Source organism: Rhinolophus sinicus, chromosome X, assembly GCF_036562045.2.
Source record: "Rhinolophus sinicus isolate RSC01 chromosome X, ASM3656204v1, whole genome shotgun sequence".
NCBI classification, from domain to species: Eukaryota; Metazoa; Chordata; class Mammalia; order Chiroptera; family Rhinolophidae; genus Rhinolophus; species Rhinolophus sinicus.
The window spans coordinates 100,940,659-100,968,350 of record NC_133768.1 but is presented as its reverse complement, the minus strand read 5'-3'; the positions used below and the strand labels follow the sequence as shown (position 1 = coordinate 100,968,350).

The 27,692-nt window shown below is 39.6% G+C and overlaps 1 pseudogene; it reads right to left on the bottom strand.

Annotated features, from left to right (window-relative positions):
• Nucleotides 1–9,045: 9,045 nt before the first annotated feature.
• Nucleotides 9,046–27,692, bottom strand: part of LOC109457511 (uncharacterized) — a 43,622-nt pseudogene continuing 24,975 nt past the window's right edge.

The window sequence follows — 27,692 nt, the reverse complement described above, 5'->3', positions numbered from 1 at the left end:
ATGATTGTTTGCTTTTTTGCCATCTCTGCCCTGTGTGGCTCATGTCAGGGCTACCAAGAGCAGGAATGGTCAATATCTTGGAAATAAAAATTCTGGATTTAGCCCCTTTGTCCTGCAAAATTGAAAATTGAGCCCTTTTCCCTAGTCACCTGATTCCATTCTTGTTAATTCTTTTGTGAAGCAAAGCAGGCTTTTGTTCAAATGAGTGAAGATAAAACCACCACTCACCTTGTTATGTCTTCTCCCTGGAGAAAAGTGAGCAGTCATGTTTATTAATAGTGTAATCAAACAATCTCTGAATTGGACTGGTTCCAAGATAACGTTCAGCTATAGAAGTATATGATTCTGCAGGTGGAAATTGAAATTCTAGGCAGTTTTGCAATTTCTGACAATTCCAAAAGAACTTTTCAAGCCCAACCTCAAGGACTTCATAGTCCCAGGGCCGGCCCGGTGGCTCACGAGGTTGGAGCTCCATGCTCCTGACTCCCAAAGCTAATGGTTCGATTCCCACGTGGGCCAGTGGGCTCTCAGCCACAAGGTTGCCAGTTCGACTCCTGCAAGGGATGGTGGGCTGTGCCCCCTGCAACTAGCAGTGGCTGCTGGACCTGGAGCTGAGCTGCGCCCTCCACAACTAAGATTGAAAGGACAACAACTTGACTTGGAAAAGGGTCCTGGAAATGCACACTGTTCCCCAGTGAAGTCCCGTTCCCCTTCCCTAATAAAATCTTTAAAAAAAGAAAAAAAAGACTTTCATAGTCCCAAAGCCCACCTACTATTTCAGTGTAAAAAAGAAGCAAGTGGCAAGGAAAATTTTATATTTGGTGCCCTACATTCAGAAAAATACAAATGATTTTCCTTTTTCTCTCCGGCTCCCCCCATCCCCCCAACTCTGGTTCAAACTGTTGTGTCTCAGTCAAGTTGTATAGGACGCAGCTCACTGGCCCATGTTGGTATTATGAGCCTTGTGCTCTACCCAGCTGAGGCTGTCAGTCTGTCACTCACACTGGCCTCCGGCTGGCTGCTCAGTACTGCCCAGCTCCAGGTCGAGCCATTGTTCACAATCTTAACTGTAGAGGGCGCAGCTCACTGGCCCATGTGGGAATCAAACCGGAGTCCTTCGCATTAGGAGCACAATGTTCATACCACCTGAGCCACCCGGCTGCCCCCAAGTGGTTTTAAATATTACAAGCATGTTAATTTTAGAAGGCCCCAAACTTACTCAGTATGGAAGGCTGATCAAAATAAAATAAATAAATAAATAGCATTGGTTTCTGCTCAAATTAGGTCTGTCTCTGTTTCCATGGCATCCAATCTGTTAGCCTCCCATATTCTCACCAGGATCTGTGCTTAGCCTTTAGGATGGCAATGTTTCCTTTAAGGTTTATAGGACATCTCATAGCTCAATGGATTCCATTATTCTCAAGGAAAGAGAGGGTTTGTGGAAGCCAGTAGGTGATGCTGTATTTGATTCCTGGCGTCAGCGTTTTATCTTAGCCTTCACTTGACTCTCTGAGTAACTGGAATTTGATGGAATTACATATGATAATATTTAAGGTAAGAACTTGGTCTCTCATTGCATTATTCTACAGCAACCACTGCAGGTAACATTCATAGTCTGACCCTAACATAAGGGTACCCCAGAGAAATCATTCCAACTAACAGAATGTGGAAACAACCAGGGTTTCAACAATGTGTAAATCTTCATTTTGGACTTCAAGAAGTTTAATTGCAAGGCTCAAGAGAAACTTTTCATGTATCAGTGGGCCCGCACTAAATTTATTTCCTCAAGGAAACAGACAGCCAAACAAACAGACCAACAGGCAACCATACAAACAGAACCTTTGTAGGCCTTCCTTAGAATGGGAAGAAAGTATAATTAAAGTGATATGTACAGTTTCCAAAGAAACTAACAGGAAGGCAAGTGTGGAGTCTTGTTAAAATATACATGACAGTGTGAATAAAGAATGTATAATAAATTTAGCAGGTGGAATGGCCTTCATTCTTCTCTGGGCATATTACTTACAAATACTATTTCATTTAGAAAATACATATTCAAGTCCTACATTTTATGATCATTCCTGACTCTCAAAGTTTATTCATAGTGCTTTTTCATCACGTGATGCCTTTGTTAAACCTTATGTTTTCCATTTCTCTTTTAAGTTTTCTGTTGTTTAATCAAATTACGATTGGAGCAACATCTTTGGGCAGATAAATTTTGGTAGGTCCGTACCCTTAGCTTCTTTGTTTTTAAGAAGAAAAGGCTGCATTAGAACTTAGATTCGTAATCTGGGCTCCATGTATAGGCTTCATGGGCGTCTCTAAGGGAAGTCTCCCAGGAAACTCCACGCAAAATTTTGCATGTGTATGTGAGTACGTGTGGCCAGCATTCTAAGGAAAGAGTCTGTGGCTTTCACCAGATTCTCAGATGTTCATGTAACCCCAGAAAATTAAGAGTTTCTGAGTTAGATGCTTTCTGTGTTCCTTGGTAATTCTAAAGTTCAGAGATTTGCTAAGCAGATTATTACTGCTCTTCCTTAGCTTTGAAGGGAAGGTGATAGGAAATTCAAGTAGCCTAGTGGAAGCTGTATCGTATTTGCCATAGTGTAGCATAATTGAAAAATCTAACTCAGAAATGAGATAAACTAATGCATGATTTTTAAATTGGAGACAGAGAAAGAATAAGCCTTCCCAGCCCCAATAATTTTAAGTCAGGTTAGTAATACTAAAAGATTTTTTCAAAACCACTTTATCTTCAGTATTTTTTTTTTATCATGCTAACTGTCTACTTCTCATTCTTCTCACATATCCACGATATCCCATGGACTTTCCAAGTAAGCTACCCTAATACAGCAGAAACATATGAGAGAGACAAGATGAGAATGAAGCTGGCTATGATTGCAACTAGGTCAAATCTATTAATATGTGATATTTATGTCTCTGCATGGTTGAAGCTACAGATCCTTTTGCATAACATTTCCTCTTTGATAGAAAATTTCTCACTCAAAATAGTTCAAAACCATCATTTTAATTTTTATCACTCCTGAAAATTTCATCTTTAAACGGAGCACCATGTTATCATGCTGAAATAGATGTCATTGGATTACATCACTTTGCATGGTGCGAAGCTTTCTCTCTAGAGTTAATTTCACTGCTGCATATTGGAAATGTACCTGTGAACTTGGAGAGGGGTGGTTAGAGGACAGAGCTAATGAGGACAACGTCATGAGTTCAGTCTCTGTAAGAGTCTTAACTTAGTTATGTTCCCTGGCCATAGACTATACCCCAAGTCTGACCAAAAGATCTTGGGGTGAAGAGAATCCAGAGAAGAGAGGATATGACTCAGTGTAAACCCATCCTCCATGACTGGAGACACACCTCCAAGAACACCCATTTCAGAATCTCCCAGTGTTAGTGCTGGAAAGAACCTTAGGGCTCTTTTTCCTTCTCATCTGATGTGCAACAATTTTATCAAGGTAGGTTATCCAGTCTCCTCTTGAACACCTCCAGTGACAGAGAACCCATTGCCTTCCAGTGCCACCCATTCAGTCTTGGAACACTTCTGATCAATAACTGTCGGCCATTCTGTAAAGTGGTCCTAATAAGCATTCCGTGTGGGATCACCAGAATAAGACTCCAAGCCATTTCTTTACAAGTTGGAAAACAGCAATAGGGGTGAAGGTAGGGGCTTTGTCTCCATTGCCTTTCTTCCTGGCTGATGTCAGCAGAGAGAGCCCTTGCTTAGAGAAGCAAGCATTTAAGCTGAGCTTTCGATTCCTTCATATCAAGCACTTAGGGTATAGCATTTGGGAAGGGAACTTAAATTCCCTTCCAGTTTTCAAGGCCCGTTTCACATATAACACACAGATGGGTGATAGAAAACGGAGGACTAGGGAAGTATCTATCAACCTTCAGCTTGCAAAGAACATTGTAATGGTTACTGCCTCCCGGCTGGCATTTGAGATATTCATGGTAGTCCACACCAATCTGTCAGTGCTTCCCCAGAGGGCCTAGTGGCGACACATTTGAATGAGGAGATTGCCTATTGATCCCCCCAGAAGACATGTCCTCATTCATAAATCAACTCAAAAAGTATTTATTGAGAGCTTTTATGCCCCAGGTGTTCAGGATACAATGGTGAGCAAAAGAGACAGGGCCAACTGGGGGATAGAGACATTAAACAAATAATCACACAAGAAGTATATAATTCTAAACCATAATTAGTGATAGAAAATTGCAGATTATTTTCACAGCATATAAACAACAGGTCTGACTTGGTTGAGGGTTTCAAGAGAGGCTTGCTAGATCTCTGAATTAACACAGAATGGATGGATAGGAATTAGCAATAAAGGGTGTAGAGATGGGGGAAGCATTCTAGCCAGAGGCAAGAGCATGTGCAAAGGCCCTGCAGGTAGGAGAGAGGTATGGGAAGAAGAATAGAATAGTCCAGGAACAGAGAGGGCCACTGTAGGTGAAATTCAGAGATGAGGAGTGTTGTACAAGATGAAGCTGGAGAGCTCATAGGGGCAAGTGCATGAGGGATCCAGCAGTCTGTGGTGACATGCATGCAACTTTCCCTTCTGTACTTCCCCTCACAAAGTCTCTGTTCTTTGCAGCAAATGCCATTATCACCCCACACCTTCAGTTCTTTACTTGTATTATTCTTGTTTCCAGGAACATTCTCCCTTTTCATCATCCATCTCCTACTCCAAGCCCTATTTATCTTCTTATTCCAGGAAGTGGAAGTGCACGGAAAGGGCTCTAATGCACATTAAGTACCTGTTATTCACCAAGCACAGTACTAAGTACTTTATGATTTTTTAACCCCTCATCATAACACTGAGAAGTAGTGGCCTTTCCACTATCTTACAGAGGGTGAAATTGGCACTCAGAATTCTTGAATAATTGGTCTAATGTCACATAGTTAAACTCAAGCCCAGATAGAAATTCAGGTTTGACTGACTCCAAAAATTCTGCTCTTTGTCTTACAGCAAGTTCCTTCTCTCTGCCTTTTTGTTGTTCATTAACCTAGTAGAAGTGTCCTGGCTGTACTAATTTTGACATTGAAGTAACCATTTGAAATGTATCAGTTGCTGGTATCAGTGGGATAACATTCAGTGCGGGTCAGAGTTCCTGGGCATAAGAGTCCAATTCATGGCTTATCCTGCTCTTACCATCCCCAGGAATCAAAGGCAGTCATTGCAGGAGCCGTTTTTACACAGAACATCTACTTTGCTACCTAGCACCTCTTGAAAATGAACATTTAATGCAAATGTTTGTCACGGTTTTCTAGTAAACTTTATGTAACCTCTATGAAGCTAACCTACCTCAAAACCCAGTCTTAGCACAAGGTCACATTGAAAGAAACATTCTGAACATCAAGAAAAATGTGAAAAACAGTTGTAATTAGCATGATAGATGGGGTCTCAAGTTGCAACAAAGGGGATTCAGATCTTAATGTGTGTCAAACCTTCATGAAGATCATTCTAAAACCTCTCTCCCCTCGGCATTCTCTCAATAGTTTTCGCAGTACGGACGCCCCAAACCTCACACATATTTCTCTCTCAGTCTCTTCAACATCTTTCTCAAACCTAAGCTGTGCTGTTGGCTCTTGTCTTTCTTGCTCGTTCCTCTCATTTTCCGCATTTAGTCATCTCTTTCTTGCCAGTACCTTCTGCTCTGTCCACTGTAAATGCTTTACGTGGTTTTAGTGTCAGGATGGCAGAAAAAGGATCTTTATAAATGAGGAGGTTCAGGGGTTGCCTTGAATATCTAAACTTTCAGTTTATTATTCCCTTCACGTTCACTTTTGTTGTGTGTTATGTGTTAAGATTCTTTCAAGTTAAAGTAATAACGGTGTTCAAAAGTGATAAATACTTTGCTTTCAGTTTCCTAATCTTTGCGGTCTGCTGCTGCTCACAGATAGCCCTCTCTACTCTGCATTTCCCAGCATCCCTTTGTAGTTGGATTGGTCATGAGACTGATTCTAGTCTGTGGGATTTGAGCGGAGGTGACCTGTGTCACTTCTGCACCTAGACAGGGCAATATCTGGTGTCCCTTTTCTAAACTCTTCCCCCGTTTGCTGTCTGAATCATACCAGATTGACGTAGAAGCCAATAGATAGAAGCATTCTGAGTCTTTGAGTCACTGCTTAGAAGATAGTTAATCCACATTCTTCTGTCCTATGAGTGAGAAATAAACTATAGTTGCATTGCTTGTTTCAGTAGCTCGTGCTAATTGAGATAATATATTATTTATATATTTTAATGAAAAGTCATTGCAAAGTTGATAATTGTTAGGAAGTCCACTTTATCAGTATTTTCACCTACGGTTAGTACTCTTTATGTCTTGTTTAAGAAATTTTTGTCTAACCCAAGGTCATGAAGGTATTTTCTTATGCTTTATTCCAGAAGTTTATTTGTTTTGCCTCTTACATTTAGGTCTGTGATCTGTCCCTAGTTATTTTTGTGTGTACAATTTGAGGGCTTAATTTTCCATACTGATAGGCAATTGACCCAGTACCATATGTGGAAAAGACCATCTTTCTCCCACTGGATTTCAGCGGCCCCTTCTTTGGATATCATGTATAGTGACAGTCTCTAAAATGGCTCCCAATGATCCCCACATCTTTATTAGTATTCACACCCTCATGTAATCTCCTCCACTTAAGTGTGGGCTGGGCCTAGTGCCTTACTTCTGTTGAACAGAATATGGCAAAAGTGAGACGAGGTCATTTGTGTGATTAGGTGAAAAAGACCATGGCTTCCATTTATTCTCACTCTTTCTCACTCTAGTAGAGAGCTTTCCATTCCCCCATTGTAATCTGGTGTGTGCTCTGGTGAAGTTGGAGAGAAGGGGTGGGCATAGGCCTGCCAGTGGCGTAGTTAGTATTGATATTACTCAGACTAACATGGTACTGGAATGGCACCTCTCTGACAATTAGGTTATTGGGGGAGCTTCCACTGGTTATGTGCAGGAGAAGGTATCACACAGGAGACCCCAGGTGCAAGAGACAACCAAAATGAATCCCCTGGTCTCACACTATGTTGGCAAGGATGCCTTTTATATAAAAAAGTAAAGACCCTCTACCACATCTGGGTTATAAGACAGGAAGCCATATTTCGATTTTCTTATCTAGATTTCACCTATCAAAACTATTACTACATATAAAATAGACCTCTGTTTTCTCTATTTTTATAAGATTCTGATAGGAAAAATCTTGAGGTAAAAAATTTCATTTTCCAGCAGAATCAGTTTTCTGCAAGAGAGATGTAAATCAAATAACTATCCCTTTACCCATATCCCTCCCATCCCTTCTCCTTTCTTCTAGACACAAAGCCCATATATTAGAAAATGAGCTTTCAGATGCCAGAGAACATTCTTTTCTTCCTGATAAGTGAGCTAGTCTACTGTTGCTTCAAAATGTTTCTGATTTTGTAAGAGCAAGATTCCAAACACCAGAGACAGAAGTTACAGTTGTGGCAGGAGTATGGCTGACTTTACACCTGGAAAATTTTAAATAAAACCAGTTCTGCTCTTTTCGTGCCACAATTTCCTTGGGACCCAAGAATTCCTACATCCTCTAGTTCTGCAGAAGGTATTTCAGTCTCCATTTTGCAGCCTATTCAGCTGATGTGTTTGGGGCATTGTTAGTCTCATCTTCTTCACCTGGCACGTGCCACTGCTCAGAAATAGAGTGTAGGGGTCCCAGATTCCAACAGTGTCTGTGCAAAGGGAAGGTCAAATGAAAGAGAAGGGAGAGGCTCAGTTAGTCTATTTGAGCTGGCGTGTGTTCCTACTGTGAAGGATTGCCAGGGAAGGGAAAACACTAGGGAGTGCCTTCGCCACTTCAGGCGGAAGCAAAATAAAACAATTTAACTTGCATTTCCTAAGAGCATGGCACAATCCTGAGCCCATTACATTCTATTATTTAACACTCACTCTCACCCCGTGAGCAGATGCTATTACTTCCAATAAGAAACTGGGTTAGACACAGAGAGATTAAGAACTGATATGAAATCACATGGGGAAGTAGTTGATCCAGGATTTGAACCCAAGTGTCTGAGTCCAAAGTGCATTCTCAGAACTCACATGTGATACTAAGTTCCTTATAGTAATAAGATGTTCAAGGGCCTGAATGCTAGTACACTGTACAGTGGGAAAATAGGCATCTATTACAAAACTGATTTAAAAATGGAAAAATATCCAATATATATTTTTGTTTATATTTTTTAAAATGCCCAAGAGTCACGTACTTCATTCTAGCCGCAGCTCTAGGTGCTAGGAAACATAGTACCTTGCCCTCATGGAGCTTGTATTAGGATGGTTTGGAACAGATAATAAACAAAAATGTTGTCCTATCTGACTGCAGTAAGTGCTATGAACAAAATGAAATGGAGCTATGGGATTGAAGGGGTGTTTTACCTTGGCTGGACAGGGAAGGCCTCTCTAAGGAGATGAGATCTAAGTGCTATAAAAAGAAGACAGGCGTTCTTCATTTCGGGCAGGGGGAAGATTAAGTACAAGAGCACAGAGAAGGGAAGAACATGTATGTTTCAGGTACAGGAAGTAGAGTGTTGTGGCTGAAGCATAGTGGATTGACTGGGTAGCAGAAGTAAGGAGAGGGTAGGTAGGGGCTGCCGTGGGAGAGGCTAGCAAGATCCAGATGACTTAGGATGCCTTAGGGCACATTAGGGAGTTAGGGTTTTGTTTTTGGTGTTATGGAAAACCAATGGTATGTTTTATACAGGGAAGGGATGTGATGTAGCTGCTACCTGTAGATTGAAATGTAGCAGAGCAAGAAGGGGCAGGAAGGAAAACAGGTAGAGGCTATTATAGTTTATTGCCAAAGGAGAAGATAGGCAAAAATTCTCCCCGACAAGCAATTATAGACGTGGACAAAATACCCATCTCTGGACTGTAGAAATCAACCAAGGGCATGGAATGAGTTGAAAAATGTTTATTTAATAAGAAACTCCTGAACCTCAGGTCAGAGCAGTAGGAATTCAATGTTTGTTTAGTCTGGGGCTGCTCCTGTCTCCCTTACATCTATGAGTCCGGCAGTTCTGCTGGGGTGGGACAAGCTGTGAAACCTCCAGTGTTGCTACCAGAGGTGGCTGAATTGATTTGGAGCGCGGCAGGGAAAACCCCGTGCCCCTGGGAATTGTCGGGAACAGTGATGATCTTGGTGGAACATGAATGGCGGAAGAACAGCATCACAGGTCGCCTGATGTGATCCTGGTTGGCAAGCAGCAGCCTGACAGCGTAGCCTTAAACTTAACCGGAAAATCCCGGAAGTGACACATCTCGGTGGACTTTGATAAGCTCCCACATGTGCCTGACACTAGAGTCAGCTGTGCCCATGTTCAAGACCGCATGACTGTTGAACGACCAGACAGAGTCCCTGCTACACGTCGGCCCTGGTCAAATAGGAAACTTTGCATGTGACAGAGGAGACTTCAGAGGGCCTGGTAGAAAGTAGAAGCTGGGACATACCTGTAAGGTGCCTAAACTTGAAATGCAACCTCCAACTCACACACAGATCCCTCTGCAAAAGGTGGAAGGAAGACTTATTCACTCAAGGTTGTTCGATCACAACCTCTCACTGGTCATTGGCTGCCCAGAAAGGTAGGCTGACACAGGGGTAACCCATGAGAAGATAGGTGGAAAAATGAAAAACAAATAATTTTTAAAAATCTCAGCAAAGATATTACTGGCTACATGATTTAGGGGAACAGACTTTACCCAATGAGTATAGAAAGTTCATAAGCTCGCTAGCTCACAAACTGACTAAACACAACTGCTGTAACCCTTGGGGGGAATCAGTGTAGAATTTCTATCAGTTGTCGAAAATGTCCAGTCTTCAACAACAAAAAAAATGATGGAGACATTCAAAGAACCAGAAAAGTGTGACCTATACTGAGGAAAAAAGCAAAGAAGCTATCTGTGAGTTGCCTAAGATGTTGCATTTAGCACAAAAGACTTCAAAGCCACTATTATAAATATGTTCAAAGAACAAAAGGAAATGATGTTTCAATGATAAAAATATGCTATGACCAACATAACTCTTCAAACAGAGAAACAAGAGCCGTCATACATTGGTGGTCAGTATATGAAAATGGTATACTTTGGAATCGGCCCACCAATTTCTTAACATATGACTCACCATTTCCAATCTTAGAAATCTACCAAATATAAATGAAAAAATGTGCCCACACCAACACATGCATTCAAATGTCTATACTAACGTTATTCATAATGTCCCGAAAAATGACAATAATCCAAACAACCATCAATACATATATAATACATCAACAAAATGTTGCATAGATATACGATGGGATCTTACTTGCAATTAAAAGGAATGAACTACTGATACCTGAAACAACATAGCTGAACTTGAAAAACACTGTGATTGGTGGAGGAAGCCAGGCCCCAGACACCTATCTCTTTGTTAAAAGGCCATTAAAATGCATACTTATAGCGACCTGAAGCGAATCTGTGGTGGCTCAGGGCTGGGGATGGGAGCATAGATTGTACAAGGTTTTGAGCAAACTTTGGGTGATGGAAATGTTCTAAAACTGGATTGTCATTCTGGTTACAAAACTCTGTAACTTAACAAAAAGACAGGGTTTCTTTTTTTGCAGTTTTGTAACTTTGACAGTCAGCCATTACTTTTCATCCACATTAACTTTTAGTAGATTTTTGAAAGTGGTGACAGGTACATCGGTAACCAACGTACAGACCTTATTTGGTGAATCTTCATCCTCATAGGCTTTCTGGACAATCACACCCAAATACAGTATGGGACATTCCTCATTCCTTTGGCCCCGACAGCTTTGTTGAGTCTGATGTTTGCACATCTGGGGTTCCCAGCTCCTTTATGACAAATTTCTAGATCTCTCTCTCTCTCTCTCTCTCTCTCTCTCTCTCTTTAAATTTTTTTATTGGGGAATGTTGGGGAATAGTGTTTTTCCAGGGCTCATCACCTCCAAGTGAAATCGTTGTCCTTCAATCTAGATGTGGAGGACGCAGCTCACTGGCCAATGTGGGAATTGAACCGGCAACCCTGTTGTTCAGAGCTCGCACTCTAACCAACTGAACCATCTGGCTGCCGGCTTCAGATCTCTTTGAGTGACCGATGGGCATGCTTCTTGAAACCCACTCCATAGATTCGCTTGTGAATGTTGATGGTGTATTCTCTGGTCACTACCTTGTTGATGGCAGAACGGATTTTCTTCTTCTCGCCATCCATCTTTCCAGGAGCTAGCCTACCAGGCCCAACTTGGAAAGCAACAAAAATCATTTGTTAATGCTTACAATAGATGAATTTGGTATTTTGTAAATTGTACCTCAATAATAGTGTTGAAAATAAACATTTTTATAAAGGTTGATAGAGGCCCACTGTGGGAAGCCTCTCTGTCCCAGTGAACCTAAGATTGTCCTCCCCTGCGGAGAGATACCAGGGCCAGCAGCAAGAACTGGCAAAAGGAACCCAGTCAACAGCAAATGGCCAGATCTTGGAGACCTGTTTATTTTCACAGGGAAAAAAAATCCTTCAGCCTCGACTCAGATACCAGAGCAGTTAGAGGCATCAATAAGGGGATCCCAGTGTACCCTTCCTTTCCACAACTGAGAACCTTGCAGCCTGACCTTATGAGACCCCTTCTGCCCCCTTCAGTCAGTACTAGCAGGAAAAACAGGGAACGCGAGTAGCACCAGATAAATGAAGCAAACCGAAATAATACCACAGGGTCTCTAAAAACTGCCATTGGAACCACAGCCCACAAAATAAGCTGAAGACCTGCATGCTAAACTATAGCAGGGTGATGGCCTGTTGAAATCAGAGAATTAAATAGTTCTCAAAGTGTCCTGACATAATGAACCAAATGTCCAAGTTAAACTCGAAAACCACCCATCATAACCAGAACCAGAAAATCACAACTTGAACGAGGAAAAACAATCAATGGATGCCAACACTGAGATGAATCAGATGTTGGAATGATCTGACAAGGATTTCAAAGCAGCTATCATAAAAATGCTTCTGCAATCAATTACAAATTCCCTTGAAACAAGTGAAAAATAGAAAGTCTCAGCAAAAAAATAAAAGATAGAAGTCATAAAAGAGAACCAAGTGGAAATTATAGAACTTAAAAATTACAACTGAAATGAATAGCTTGCTGAATGGGCTTAACAGTAGCGTGGAGATGACAAGAGGAGATAAACTTGGGGACAGAATAATAGAAGGCACCCATTTAAAACAACACAGAGAAAATAGACTGAAAGAAAACAGAGCCCAAGAGATCTATGGGATTATAAAATGTTCCAACGTTTGTATAATCACTGGCTTAGAAGGATAGGAGATAGTGAGGCAGAGAGAGTGTTTGAAGAAATAATAGCTCAATTTGGCAAAAGACGCAAACCTACTGATCTGAGAAGCTGAATGAACCATAAATAGGAAAACCAGAGAAAGATGCTAGGACACATCATAATTAAGATTTTGACAAAGACAAAGAAAATGTTAAAAACAGCCTGAGAGAAATGACCTATTACCTATAGGAAGACACCTATTCCAAAGTGTATTTCTTTTCTGAATACGTGGAGGCCCAAAGTGACACAACATTTTTCAAGTGTTGATAGAAAAGAACTGCCAACAATAAATTCTATTTCAGATGAAACTATCCTTCAGGAGTAAAGAGAAAATGAAAACATTTTCAGGGAAAAGAAAACTGAAATAATTTTTTACTAGCAGACCTACCATTAAATATTAGCTAAAGGATAATTCTTCACATGGAAAGGTAATGATGAAAGAATGACATTTGAAGCATCAGCAATAAAGAAGGAACGATGGAAAGAGCAGACACATGGGTCCATATATAATAGCCTATCCATTTCCACATGAGTTTTATAAATCATAAGTGATGATAAAAACAAATTATAACACCACACAATACTCAAAACAATGATATTTGAAAGTGGGGAAGGTGTAGAGACCTAAAAGGAATTGAGGTTTCCACACTTGAAGTGGTAAAAGGTTGATACCAGTAAACAATTATAAGTCACATATTTATATTGGAATATGCCAAGCAAGCAATATGAAAGCTACATGCAGAGATAGATTGAAAAACAATGTAAATGAATCAAGATGGAACAGTAAAAAATGTCAAGAAACCTGTAGGAAAGCAAGAAAAGAGAAACAGGAATAGGAACCGGGTGGAATGAAAAAGAAAAGAAATAATATACTAAAATAACAAAGTCAAGTGCTAATATATCAGTAATTACATGAAATATAAATGATGTAAATACTACAATTGAAAGACAAAGATTAGATGAGTGAATAAAATAAAACATGACCCAATGATACACTCCTTACAAACACTTCAATGCCTTTTCTTATTTCTTCAGGTAGGAACTTAGGTTATTGATTTGATACCTGTGCTTATTTATTTATTTATTTATTTATTTATTTATTTTTTTTTTTAAACTTTTATTCATTTAAGTGTGTTTTTCCAGGAACCGTCAGCTCCAAGTCAAGTAGTTGTTTCAATCTAGTTGTAGATGGCACAGCTCAGAGGCCCATGTGGGGATCGAACCGACAACCTTGTAAAGAGCACCGCGCTCTTAATCAACTGAGCTAACCGGCTGCTCCCATCTGCGCTTATTTCCAGTGTAAGCATTTAGTGCTTTACATTTCTTTCTCAGCTTTAGTTTTCAATAACATAAGTAAATTCAATGACATAAATTATTTGAAAGTAAAAGGATGGAAAAATATATACATTGCAAATGTTCATTTTAAAAAGCAGGCGTGGCTATGTTAATATCTGATAAAATTGACTACTTTAAAAAAAAATCACTACAAAGAGTGACATTGTATAAGTATGAAAGGATCAATCACCCACAAAGACATTGCTGTCCTAAAAGTGTGCATATCCTAAAGCCAGAGTCTCAAAGTACATGAAGCAAAAACTGATGGGGTTGAAAATACAAATAGGCAAATCCAGTTATATTATAGTTGGAGACTTTAAATCCTTCCCTCTTAGCAACTGATAGAACCGACTACGTAGAGTATTAACAAAGATAGAGAAGCAATGCTATCAACCAACAGTCTTGAATTGATATATACATTTAGAAGATTCCACCCAACAGCAACAGAATGCACATTTTTTTTCAATCATACGGACAGGCACAGACCGTAAGAACAGATAAAACAATATTGTCAAAGAAGAATAAAGTGGGAGGAAATGCTCTGTCTGATAATAAGGCTTACTATATAGCTAGAGTAATCAAATGTATTATTGATGGAGGGATAGACTCGTTGGTCAATGGAATAGAATAAACAATCTACATATAGACCCTCACAAATATGCTCAGTTGTTGTTACCAAATGTACAAGAGTAATTCAATGGAGGGATACTGTTCTTAACAAATAATGCCAGAGCAATTGGACATCCATTGGCAAATAAACAAACTAATGAAACCAAAACAACCCCTCAACCTCCGAAAAGTTTCACCTAAGCCTCGTACTTTATACAAAAATTAAACAATTGGATCACAGAGTTAAATGTAAAACAAAACTATAAAACTTTTAGAAAAACACGTAGGTGACAAAATTGGGAACTAGGACTAGGCAACGAGTTTTTTGATTTGACACCACAAACATCTATAAAAGGAAAATAGAAAAATTTAACCTCACCAAATTTAAATCTTTTGTTCTGTGAAAGTGCGTGTGATGAGGATAAATATAAACTGTGGACTAGGAGAAAATATTTGCAAGTAACGTATCTGACAAAGGACTAGTGTCAAGAATATATAGAGATCTCAAGACTCAGCAGTAAAGAAATAAAACATCTAATTATGAAATGATCAAGAGAAATGATGATGAGACATTTCACCAAAGTGGATATACAGATGGCAAATAAAGATGAAAAGATGTTTAACAACATTCGCCATCCAGGAAATGCAAATTAAAACCAAAATGAAATAATATATCTATCAGAATGGCTAAAATAACGAACAATGACAGCACCAAATGAAGGCAAGAATTCAGAGAAACTGGATTGTCGTGGTACAGACACTTTGGAAGCTAGTGTCACAGAGTATTACAAAACTAAACATGCAATTGTCGTATGTCCCAGCAAAGGCACTCGTGGGCATTTATCCCAGAAAAATGGAAATTTATGTTCACACAAAGATCTGTACAAAAATTTTCGTAGCATCTTTGTTCTTACTAGGCAGAAACTGGAAACGGCACAGATATCCTTCAACAAGTGAATGGTTAAACAGACTGTGACACATCCATGCCATAGAATACTGGTGTCAGTCATGAAAGGGAATAAATTTGTTGAAACATCCAACAACTTGGCCAAATCCCCAGGAAATTATGCTGAGTGAAAAAAGCCAATTTTGAAAAGATAAAAAAGCAGGATTCCATTGATACAACATTTTTGGAATGACAAAATTTTAGAAATGAAGGACAGATTACTGGCTGCCAGGAGTTAGGGGTAGGATAGGGAATGGCAGGAAGGAAGTGGGTGTGGTTACAAAATAAAAAGGCAACAGGAAGGATCTTTGTTTTGTGGGAACCATTCAGTATTTTGATTTCTGTGAATGATACGTGAACCTACGCAGGAGAAAAAAGATATATACAATGAAATACACAGTACACACACACATAAATAAATAAATGAGTGCCAATAAAAGTGGGGAAATCTGAATAAGATTGGATTATATTGATATCAATATCCTGGTTGTGATATTATACTATAGTTTTGTAAAATATTGCTATTTGTGTATAGTGGGCCAAACAAACAAGCAATCTTTATTTTTTTGCAACTGCCTGGGAACCTTCCATTATCTCAGTAAGAACTGCAATTAATTTTGCTACTGCAAAAGTCTAGAGAGATCAGGAAATCAGATTTGTAGTATAATGGAGATTTTGTTGGTGCCTTATTCAATGAAAAGAGACAAGGTATAGATAGTTTGTGTAGTATGTTCCCATTTATGTTTAAAAGGATGCATGTATACATATTTGTGTATCAACATCGAAAATTGCTGGAAGGAAACATAGGAAAATGTTGAAAAATTCCCAGTGGCCTCTGGGAATTCTAGCATCACAGGAGACACTCAGTTTTCAAAATAAGCCCTTTCATGGTACTTGATTTTTCTTTTTTAGCCACTTGCTTGTGTTACTTGTTTACAATAAAAAATACACAGAAACTAGAATATCTTCGGTAAAATATAACCTTCAATGTTTTTAAACATGAATTGTTATATTCAATGCTAACGCTTCCATCGAGAAATGATTCCCATTGCTCTGTTACCCCTGAACCCTGAGACTCTAGGCCAGAGCAAGTTTCAGTGGAAGCTGTCAGAAGGGAGTGGGGTGAGTGATGGTATCAGCTTCGTGGTAGTTCAAAGAAAAAAATTCCTGCAGGCAGTGTGATTTGATGTCGAACTGTGCATAAAAAATGAATTCTTTGTGCTAGTGTTTTGTCATTTATACTATCTCACTGATCACATTTTAAATGTGTTCATGAAAGCAGGCATATACAGTTTAAAAGTTTATATCCTTCTAATGCTCGGTTGTAAATATCCACAATATTGGCAGTAGCTGTGTCTAGTATTTCCAACAGCTTACCAGTAGGGAAGAGAGGAGTGATGCATGATTGTATAACTCAGTTGGGCCTAATTCTGGATGCATCAGAACTCCTGAACAGGCAGATCCATTGGGACTAAATGAGGAACAGCTAGGGGACAGGTCTGCAGTACAATTAATTGTTGTATAAATTATCTGAGACCTTTTGAGCTTAAGATTAGTGTCAGCTGCGTACAGAGGCAAGCCTGTGCAATCGAAGGAGTCTGTGTAAACTGCAAAGATGGTGGGTCATCTTTAGATTAGCTGGGGCCAATGTGATTTTGAAAATGTTCTTTTTTTGACAGTGATGATCTCTGATAAATCACTACTCCATGGCAACGTTTTCATCGTAAAACCTGTTTATCCCCTTATTATTTTGGCACCCGGCTTTATATCTTACGAAGGAGTTAATACACAGCTGTTTAGAACTGCTGAAACAGCTTCTAAAACAAATAATCTGGGCCTTTGGTTCCTGCTTCCACAGACCTTAAGGGCTGGAAGGCATCATGGCAGCACTCGCCCGACCCCCCCACCCTGTTTTGTTACGTGGTCACGCTCATGTTTAATCCTCAGTGTCTACCACACTCTGCCTAGTATCATTTCAGACATGTTTCAGAGACCTTTGCAAATATAGATGAAAACTCCCGGTATTAGTTCCCTTTGGCCATACAATATTTGGCTTGAGAAGAACATGTCCAATGACGTGGCTGCTAACTGAAGCTAGTCTCAGGGTCAACCCCAAGGGTGAAGGTAGGACTTCCCCAGACCCCAGTATGATATCGGGCTTGCTGAAGAACACCTAATCAGTCTGGGTGACTAATTGGTGAGTGATTTGTGACTCTAGATGTGTTTCGAGTGAGCGAGTCTTGGCACCCAAGTGTTAGATGTTTTCACAACGGACTCTTTTACTCTGTACTCCCTTACGCTCCGGTGTGTTGGCTAACCTATCAGGACAGGTCCATTTGAAGATGTGGAAGCACCTCAGGCTTACCATATTTCCAAATGAACTCGGGATTTTCTTCCCAAAAGTTAAGTTTCCTGCCTCACTTCCTTGCATTTCAACCCTGACTTCTTGTTCTCTCCACCCCTGTCCAGTCAGTAAACAAGTCCTGTTGAACAGTCCCTTCAAATGTCTTCAGCTCTGCCCTTTTCTGTTCCTGCTGCCAACGCCTTATGTCAGGGCGTTAGCATTACCCACTCAGGTGACTGTAAACAGATTTTTCTTTTCCCCACTCTTCGGTCTTCCAAGAGATAATGGTAATGATAGTTAACACATACAGAGTTCTTTGTCTCTACTACTCTATATTAGGTGCTTTCTACGAGCTTTAGATGCCTTACCTTGTTTAATTCGAACCACCCCCCCCTAAGGTAAGTGCTGTTCTCATAGGCATATTACAGATGAGGAAACCAAGGCAGAAAGTGAGGAAAAAGTAGTCCAGATTTATACACCTCCAGTGGGTGCCTCAATTCATCCTGTATTGCAGTGATTCACATGCTTCAGTGAAAATAAACATCATGGGTGATAGAGAGTATGTTCAAATACAGATTTCCAAACTCCATTCTGTGATACTCCAATGCAATAGACCTCGAGTTTTGCAATCTGCATTTCTACCAGCATCACTGATTCAGATGCATGTGGCCCACGGAGTATCCTTTGAGAAAAACTGGTTTGCAGCTTCAGAGTGAGCTTATTAAAACCCAAATCTCATAATTTCACTACCTGCTTGAAAACCTTTCGATGGCTCCCTATTGTTTTTAGGATAAAGTTGAAATCCCTTGGTATGGCACAGAAAACCCTCCGTAGAGTAGCTTCTGACAATCTCTCTAGCTTGATCTTCAGCCTTTCTCCCCATACCAGACTTCTTATAATTTTTAGCTATGCATTAACTTATTCATTAACCCTACCACCATTTACAGAGGTTTTATTCATGCTTAGCACTATACTTAGATTTGGAAATATAGCCAAAAAGATAGAGTAACTGCTCTCAAGAAATTTAGTATAGGGTACCTTCATTTTAAGGAGACAGGTCTATCTGGCAGTGAATGAAAGTATCAACAAGCAGGTAGCTTTTGAGCTGAGACTTAAAGTGTGAATAGACGTTTACCAGTAGACAGATGGAGGAGTCTTTCAGGTAGAGAGGTGTAGCATGCATAGAAATAGGGAAATAGGTATCCTAGATCAATGAAACAGAATAGGGATTCTAGAATTAAACCCCAAATTCTAAAGTCAATTCATTTTTGACAAATATCCCAAAGTAGTTTAGTTTGGATAAATAATCTTTTCAACAAATGGTAGTGCAACAACTGGATAACCATATGGAAAAAATATATGAATATTAACCCCTACCTCACACCATAAACAAAATGTAATTCAAAATGAATCATAGATATAAAAATAATGCATAAACTACAAAGCTTCTAGAAGGAAACTTAAATGAGTATCTTTTTAATCTGGGGGTAGGCAATGTTATTTTCCAGACACTACGCAGAAAGAAATACATAGAAAAGGAAACATATTTGTCAACTAGGCTTTAGGAGAATGAAGAACTTCTGTCTATCAAAAGATACCATTAAGAAAATGAATAGGTAATCCAAATGCCTTGAGAAAATATTTATAAAACTTATAATAAAAAGGTGGGAAATAAATTTCTGTTTCTCATTTGTTTGTCTTGTTCTTTTGTTGTTTTTGGTTTATATACCACATATCAGTGAAATCACATGGTTCTCTGCTTTTTCTGTCTGACTTGTTTAGTGGTTGCCAGAGGGTAAGGGGGGTGGAGGGTGGGGGGTGGGAGATGAGGGTAAGGGAGATCGAATATATGGTGATGGAAGGAGAACTGACTCTGGGTGATGAACACACAATGGGATTTATAGATGATGTAATAGAGAATTGTACACCTGAAATCTATGTAATTTTACTAACAATTGTCACCCCAATAAATTTAATAAAATTAAATTAAAAAAAAAATGGTGGGAAAGACTATGTTCCACCTCCAACTCCATTATTCTCTTTTATAGCTCCCTAGTTTTTCTGTTTTCCCATTTATCTTGACATCTAACTTTCCATTTGCTTGTTTACTTGTTCATTGTCTCTCCCACAGAAATGTAATCTCCAAGAGAGCAGGGTCTTCTAGCTCTGTGTACACAGTAGTTGCTCAAGAAATGTTTGCTGAATCAATAAGTAGTATTTATCCATTGATCTAGGAGGGGCTGGGACTGGACATTTACTCACTAGGTGAGGGTTGCCATCATTCGAGGAGCCAAGTTGGCTGTGCTTGGGAAGCTCTAACGGTACCTTCCACAGCTCAGGCTGTATCTGCCTGTTGTTGGCAACTTGTGGTGTCTTTATTCCAGCCTCTGCCTCAGAAACTGAAATTTGCTGTTCGTTAGTCGCTAGTCGCTAGTAAAAGACTGAACCAATCTTTTAGGCTTGTATTATTCCTCGCGTGATTCCTGTGCTTACCTAGTAACTCAATTGGAATGGTCCTAAATTTCATGGCAAATCCTTTGGATTGGAGTATGGCAAAGCCAAGCACTTTATCATGGATTCAAAGTTGTTTTCACACATCAATGAGGACATCAAAGTCTTTCAAGCTCCAGATGGAAGCACATAAATGAACTTTGCATCATCTTGGTACAGGAAGCATTGACTTTGGTGCTTACTACATATGGGACTTATCAACCTTATCTAATATCCTAAATTGCCTGCCAAGATCGTGAACACTGAGAACAATTTGGGTATTGATTGTTTACATACCAGCCACTGTTAAAATTTTGCTTTCAAATTTTCAAGATCAATTCCCATTTATTTGCACACAAGTAAAAAGGGCAGGGTTTTGAACTCAAATTGACACCTAAATAAATGCACCCAATAAATGCTTGCATTTGGCCAACATGTCTAGCCACCATCTGGAAGGGGTGAAGTGGGTAATTTGCAAAGCTGTGTTTACTCTGAATAAATTGGAGAAATTCAGTTCAATATATTTAATAAGAAAACACTGGATTCGACAAACTGTAGATTACCGTTAGAGCCGGCTGTTACACATTAGTCAGCCTCAACCATGGTTTTAATTGACAGAGATAGAAACAATAATAGCATGTTGTGGGATGTTAAGACAAAGACTGGCTGCCTTTGAGGAGAGGATTTATTTGGGCTGTTGTGTGACTGTTCAACATTCCAGTTACCTGTCACTGGAGAACACCCTAACTCACCTTTCATCACAAACACACATTTCTTGAAGACTTTCTATATGTCAGGCATTAGGCTACCTACTCCATTTTTACCTTTACAAAGCACTTTCATATGCATTTGCTCATGGAGTGCCCACAGCTCCCCATCAAAGTAAGCTTCACTAACCCCCATTTAACAGATGAGGAAACTGAGGCCAGAGGGAAACAAGTGGACGGAAGAGTAGGATTCTACTTCCTCTCTGTCACTCCAGAGGTTTGCTTAGTTTTTTTTCTTCCCCATCACAGATATAATAACATCAACTGAAAAATGTTGCAGTGAAATGAAGACACTTAGTGACTAAGGTAGCAAGAGGGATGCAAGGGACGTGGGCTGGCTCTTCTGAGGCCCGGGGCTCAGAGAAGTGCATTTCTGGAACCATTATCGATGTACAGACTCTGAGAATTGCCTCAGAGAACCTACTGATTTCTCAGGGAGTCATACAGGATGGTACCTCAGTTCTCTCCACACTCACTCCAACGTGCAGAAATATTTCCAAGCGTTTGACTCCCTGCCTGGGAAGGGAAGTTTTCAGAGATGAAATGATGGTCCCCCCCCCCACCCGGGTGTTTCTCTGCGTGGGCTTTGTCTTTCTCTGCTTGACATCAGGGTGTCAGGGCTTTCTATGATGTGGGATGTCTGGATGGTGGAAAGAAGCCCATTGAAATCAGACTCAATCCTCAGGGGCTCAGTTGAGTCCCGCAGAGTCAGAGGATGTAGGATACAAACCCTTTCTGCAGTGCATGCACAGGAACCGGATGGTATGGACCTGCAGAGTTGATGGGGGGGGAGGGGAGCTGTCCTTAGGCTCAGCAGATTCCTGACTAAGAGCCAAGGCTGGCTGCCTTTGAGAATCCTCACTAATTCCCCACCGCTGAAGGACTTGGCTGAATGTTGGGCCTCTCTAGCTTCAAGCTGGACAATAGCCCGACACCAACATCCAAGCAACTAGCTGGATTTCAAGGTGAGGATCAGAGTTCTGACCCTGGAAAGGCCTCTGGATCACGGGAGGCACGGAGGCCTGTCCCTAGAGTACCGATAAAGTCCCAGCGGTACAGGTGTGGGAATCTGGAGCCACAGGTATGATGAGCAGAAGGCTTTGATGCAAAAGGAGGCAGTGCTCCATAGCAAAAAGGGCTCAGACTTGAGAGCTTGACAGGCAAAAGTTAGAAAAGTTCAGTTCTGCCACCATGTATCTGTATGATCTTGGGAAAGCTACCTAACTACTCTGAGCTTCAGTCCCCTCAGCTGTAAATTGAGGATGATAATTATACTTACTTCAAGGGACTATTGTGATGTTACGGGTATGTAGAGCTGTTAACCTCCTACTCGAAAAGTGGTGAGCATTCAGAAAATGGTGGTCCATTGTATTATTGCGGTGACAGATTAAACTGTTCTCTATGGTCCTTCCTAGTTCTATAATTCTATCAGTCTGGAACTTAGATCTTGCTCTCTAAGACTGGATGGAGTACCACTTTCTGCGTATATTTCTATCAGAGAACTTATTGTGTTCTGCCCTCATTACCAGTTACCTTGCCTGTGTCCTCCATATTTGAGGACAGGGATGTAGTCTTATAGTGTATCTAGTGCCTAGCATATAGTAAGCACATGATACATATTTGAAATTTAAGTTAATTTATCAATCAGTAGATTGCCGTAAACCCTCTTAGGGCTTGCTGCCCCATGCCCCAATTCCCAGCACCTTCTTGGTGACACCTGCTCCTTCCTCTCGCCCCTGTAAGGCCTAGTTACGAATGTGTGCGTCAGACAAGCGAATATATTTACTCCAGTTCACTCCATCAAGAAATAGTCATTCAGCATTTTGGGGAAAAAGTCTCATTGTGTGCCTGGAGTCCTTTGACCCCTACTTGGCTGTATAAGAATGGGCCTTGGGCCTGGAAACTTCCTTAGCAACGGATGGAGTCTTCACAGCCTGTGCTGGGTTTATCACCTTGTGTGGACATCTTCCACTGTTTCAGACTTAATCTGTGCTCCTTTGTTCTGCTTCAGCGTGTGCATCACGTGGGACCTAGCCAACTCCGCTACTCTATTCCTGGTAAGGAAGGAACGGGGTCCGTTGCAGTAGGAGGGTGGTGGGTGCAGACCATCTCCCCATTGGCCAGGGCCCACCAGCCATGAGGGGCTGAAGGCCACTCTTGATGCTGCTTTTGCTTTTTTTTTTTTTTTTTGTCTCTTGTGTATGTGAGGAAAGCGTAGTTCCATCCAGTGCAGGTGGGAGTCAGATCTTACCTTTCATGGCGATCTAGAAACCATGGTTGATATCCGGGGACTTTTTGCTATCCTCCAGCTGGTGAGCCTTTCGGAGGTGGTAACAGGAGTCACGTGCTCAACAGTTGAGGTGTAATTGACCTAACATTGTGTACCTTTAAGGTATACAGCACATTGGTTTGATACATTTACATGTTGCATTATGATTAGCACTGTAGCATTAGTTAACACTCTTATCATATCACATAATTATCATTTATTTTTTGTGGTGAGATTTGAGATACAGTCTCTTTGCAGTGTTGAAGTATATAATACTTGTGCCTGTCATCACAATGCTGTGTGTTAGATCTCCAGAACTTACTCATCTATTTGCAAGTTTGTACTCTTTGACTAATATCTCCCCACTTCCCCCACCTTCCAGCCCCTGGCAACCATTATTCTACTCTGTGTCCAGGAATTTTGCTTGTTTAGATTCTAAATATAAGAGATATCTTACAGTACTCCCAAGATTATTGCAGAATTATTCACAATAGCCAAGATATGGAAACAACCTAAGTGTCCATCAACAGATGACTGCATAAAGAAGACGTGCGATCTATCTATCATCTGTCTGTCTATCTCTCCAGGAATGTTATGCAGCCATGAGAACGAAAGAGATCCTGCCATTTGTGACAACATTGATAGACTTTGAGGGCATCATGCTAAGTGGAATATGTCAGACAGATCACATTCTTAAATCCTTCACTATCCAGCTTCCAGAAGTGTCCATAATCTGGAATCAGAATTACACTGTTGCCCACGCATCTTTCAATTTTAGTTGATCAGGATAACAGTGCTCGGGTCCACCATACATTCAGCTTCCATGATATGCCAGGCATTTTTCAAAATTTAGTTTGAGTCCTCATGACACCCCTGATAGATAGGTACTTGTCATTTTATGAAGAAGGAATTTGGGCTTCACAGAGTTTAGGTATCAGCTCTTAAGTGTAAACTTCTCTTGCTTCCCGATGGGGAAGGATGGGAAGCATAAAGATGCTTCTGGGAAGCCCAAAAGCTGTACGCTAATAGGTTTTATGAGACACTACGTGAGCTGGTAAGAAATACAAAACCTCCTGTTCTTTTTAATCAGTGGACCTCTGGGAAATAACAGGAAGTAGGATGTCATCTGTGTGCTTTCACACAGTCACCAGCCGTGTCATCCTGGATAAATTCATTCCTCTCTAGGATTCTATCTCTTCATCTGTGCAATAGCGGTATCTCCTACATCATAAACTTGCCAGGAACATTAAATGAGACAGTCTATGAGGACTAGCCCAGTATCTACCTGTTCATTATCTTACCTTCCCCATCATTATAGAGCTTACCCTTTCTGTGGACTATTGTTGTTACTGTTTCGCTTTTGTAGTAGTCAAGGCTGAACTGTTTTTTACAATTGGAATATGTCATTTTTCTACGTTAGAACTTAGATAAATTGGGGAAATTAAGCTGGAGGAATTTTGTACCTGATTTTTACCCCCCCTGAAAAATGCAACTATACTGTTCTCTGATTGTTTACGTGGAGATAGTAACTTCCCAAAGAATGGACACCACAGAGGATTGCACAATTTTACCTTTTTCCCCTTACTTTATATTTTTAATATAATACATGCACATGGAGTAAAATGCAAAAGCTATTGAATGTTAAACACTGAAGAATAAATTGTTCTCTCCCACCATCCTTAGTCCTCAAGTCACCCTTCTTAGAAGTAACTGTTGTAATTATTTTGTGTGTCTTTCAAGAGCTAGTCTGTGCATATACAAGCATATCTGCATATTTTTATCTCCCTGCTTATTTTCACAAACATGATAGCATACTCTACACGCTGTTTTGAACCTCATTCTTTAAAAATGTGTCTTGGCAATCTGTTCATTTCGGTATTAATAGATTTCCCTCATTATTTTTAATGGCTGCATGGTATTTAAATAAATGGATATCCTGTAATTTATGTAACCAGTTCCAAAGTTGTTTAGAGACTTTTGGTATTACGAATAATTTTGAAGGCATTATCTTCATACACACATCATTGCTCCCATGCACAGACTCCTGGTATAAATGGCTATTACTGGAATCTCTGGAAAAAAGTGTATGTACATTTATAATGGTGATAACTATTGCCAAATTGTCCTTCAAAGAGGGTGTCCCAGTTTAATTACCACCAACAATGAACGAGGGTGTTTCTTCACATCCTAGAACACAGTACATGTTTTTTATCCTTTTCTATCCTAATTGGAAGATAATTTGTTTTAGTTTAATTTTGTATCCCTTTTACTACCAGTGAATTGGTCATTTTTCAAACATTTAAAAATCATTTGCATTTCTTTTTCTGTGTCAATATTCCTTGCCCAATTTTCTTAGGAATTATTAAAATTATTTTACTTATGTGTAAAACCTTTTTATATTAAAAATTCTGTACATATATGTTGATAGTATTTTGTCTTCCACTTATCTTTTGCCTTCATTCATGGCATTCATGATATTTTGATGCATGGAATATTTTAAATTTTAATGTGTCTGTTGTTTATTGGGTTTCGGTGGTGTTTCAGATGATGTTTCAGATGATTGGGTTTCGGTCATACTTAAAATATTTTTGAGAATATAATAAATCTGGTTTTCTTGCTTTGTTATTTTAATGGTATAATTTTTAAAGAAAAGATTTAACGTTTTTATACATTTGGTATTTACTTCAGCATAAAAAATACGGTAGGTAGCCAACTTTATTTTATTCAAATGCCCAGCCAGTTGGCCGTGTAACATTCATTCAATAATTCATTTGTCCCTGTTGTTTTTAAATGCCTTCTTAATAATAAACCAGATATAGATAGATAGATAGATAGATAGATAGATAGATAGATAGATAGAGAGGTACATAGAGACATATAGATATAAATGTCTAGGTTCTCCGTTTTTGTTCCACTGATTTGTTCATTTATGGGTATCAAATTGTGTTAATTAAATGAGTTTTATGATATTTTAATAAGTGTTATTGCTAGCACCCTTCTCACTACTCGTATTCAAAAATTTCCTTGGGTTTTTTACAAGTTATATTTCCATTTGAGCTTTAGAATAAATGTGGCTAGTTCAAAATAGAACCTGACTTGTATTTTATTTTGAATTTTGAAATTTATACATATTCTTGATAGAATTGTTTCAGTAAGAATCATTTCTGTTGCTACTTTAAATGGCTTATTTTCTTTGATTATATTTTCTAAGTGGTTCTTATACATAGGAAATTAGTGTTATTTTTATTAAATAATTTCCTATGCAGTTATAAAAATTGTGATGGGGAAGCATATATATTGAGCGTATATGATGAGCCCTCTGGTTGCAGTTTTGAAATACAGGTGCATATAGAGGGTGCCAAAAAAATGTATACACATTTTAAAGAAAGGAAAACTGTATTAAAATGGTAATGCTTAATATACACTGATAGCAAAAGATGAATACAAGTCACGTCTGACTTCTGCAATTACAAGAGGTGCTCAAAGTGGTTGCCATCAGCATTCAGACACTTCTGATTACGGCGAACTACTACTTGAGCTACGTTGACCAAAGTGTCCACTTGTATACATTTATTTGGCACGCCTGTATAAAGACTTCTAGAGAGTGTATATTTTCAGGACACAAACCTAAGTGTTAACCTTGATTATCTCTGAATAGTGGATGATGCTTCTAAATGACATTGTTGTCTTCTTTGTATTGTTCAGTGTTTCCCATATTTCTTTCAGTGAACATGTATTACTATTATATTAAGAGGAAAAAATATTTTAAAAAGAGTAAAGAGTTCACAGCATCGTTAAGACATGTAACTTTGGACTGTAATTTTGGTGCTCATATAGGAAGGAAGGGAACAAAATTACCAATTGCACAATCAGGGTAGTCTAACTGCTATAACAAGCTATACCAAAGACTGGCTGCACACAAGAAGTGCCTCTCTCTCTCTCTCTCTCTCTCTCTCTCATTTTAACAATGTAATGCAGGTCCACAGGGGCTGGGACAATAAGGTGAAGCTGTTGTCTATAGTAGGTTTTAGGGGGTCAGCCCAGAAGTGATCTGGTCTTTTCCACCCACATTCAATTGGCCAGCACTCAGTCATATGGCCATATTTAGCTGCAAGGGTGACTGGGAAATATCATCTAGCTTTCTGCCCAGGAAGAAGAGAACATGGATACTGGGGAGCACTTAACACACTCTAGTGATTCTAGTGAACACTTAGAGTTGGAGTAGTGTTTTTATATCATTTTCCAGATCAGTTATTTGGGTTTGGGATTATTTTTTCCCAAGGAGTTTTCTTGAAGTTGTTGACAGTACCCAGATGGTCCCTGAATAATGAAACAAGCAGAGATATTCCCTGCCTCACCAAGGTTGACATGCAAATTTCTTGGTGTCTTGATCCCTCTGTCTAACTTTCTTGTCCATTGAGCCATCTCCAATCTGAAGTTGAACTGTCGGACTCTGATCCCCCACCTTATATCTCCTTGGGCTTCGTACGTCTTTTAATTCGGTGTCTGATCTCCATCTATGTTGGATGTTGCTTGCTGTGTGTACTGCTTTGGTGAATAGTCTGT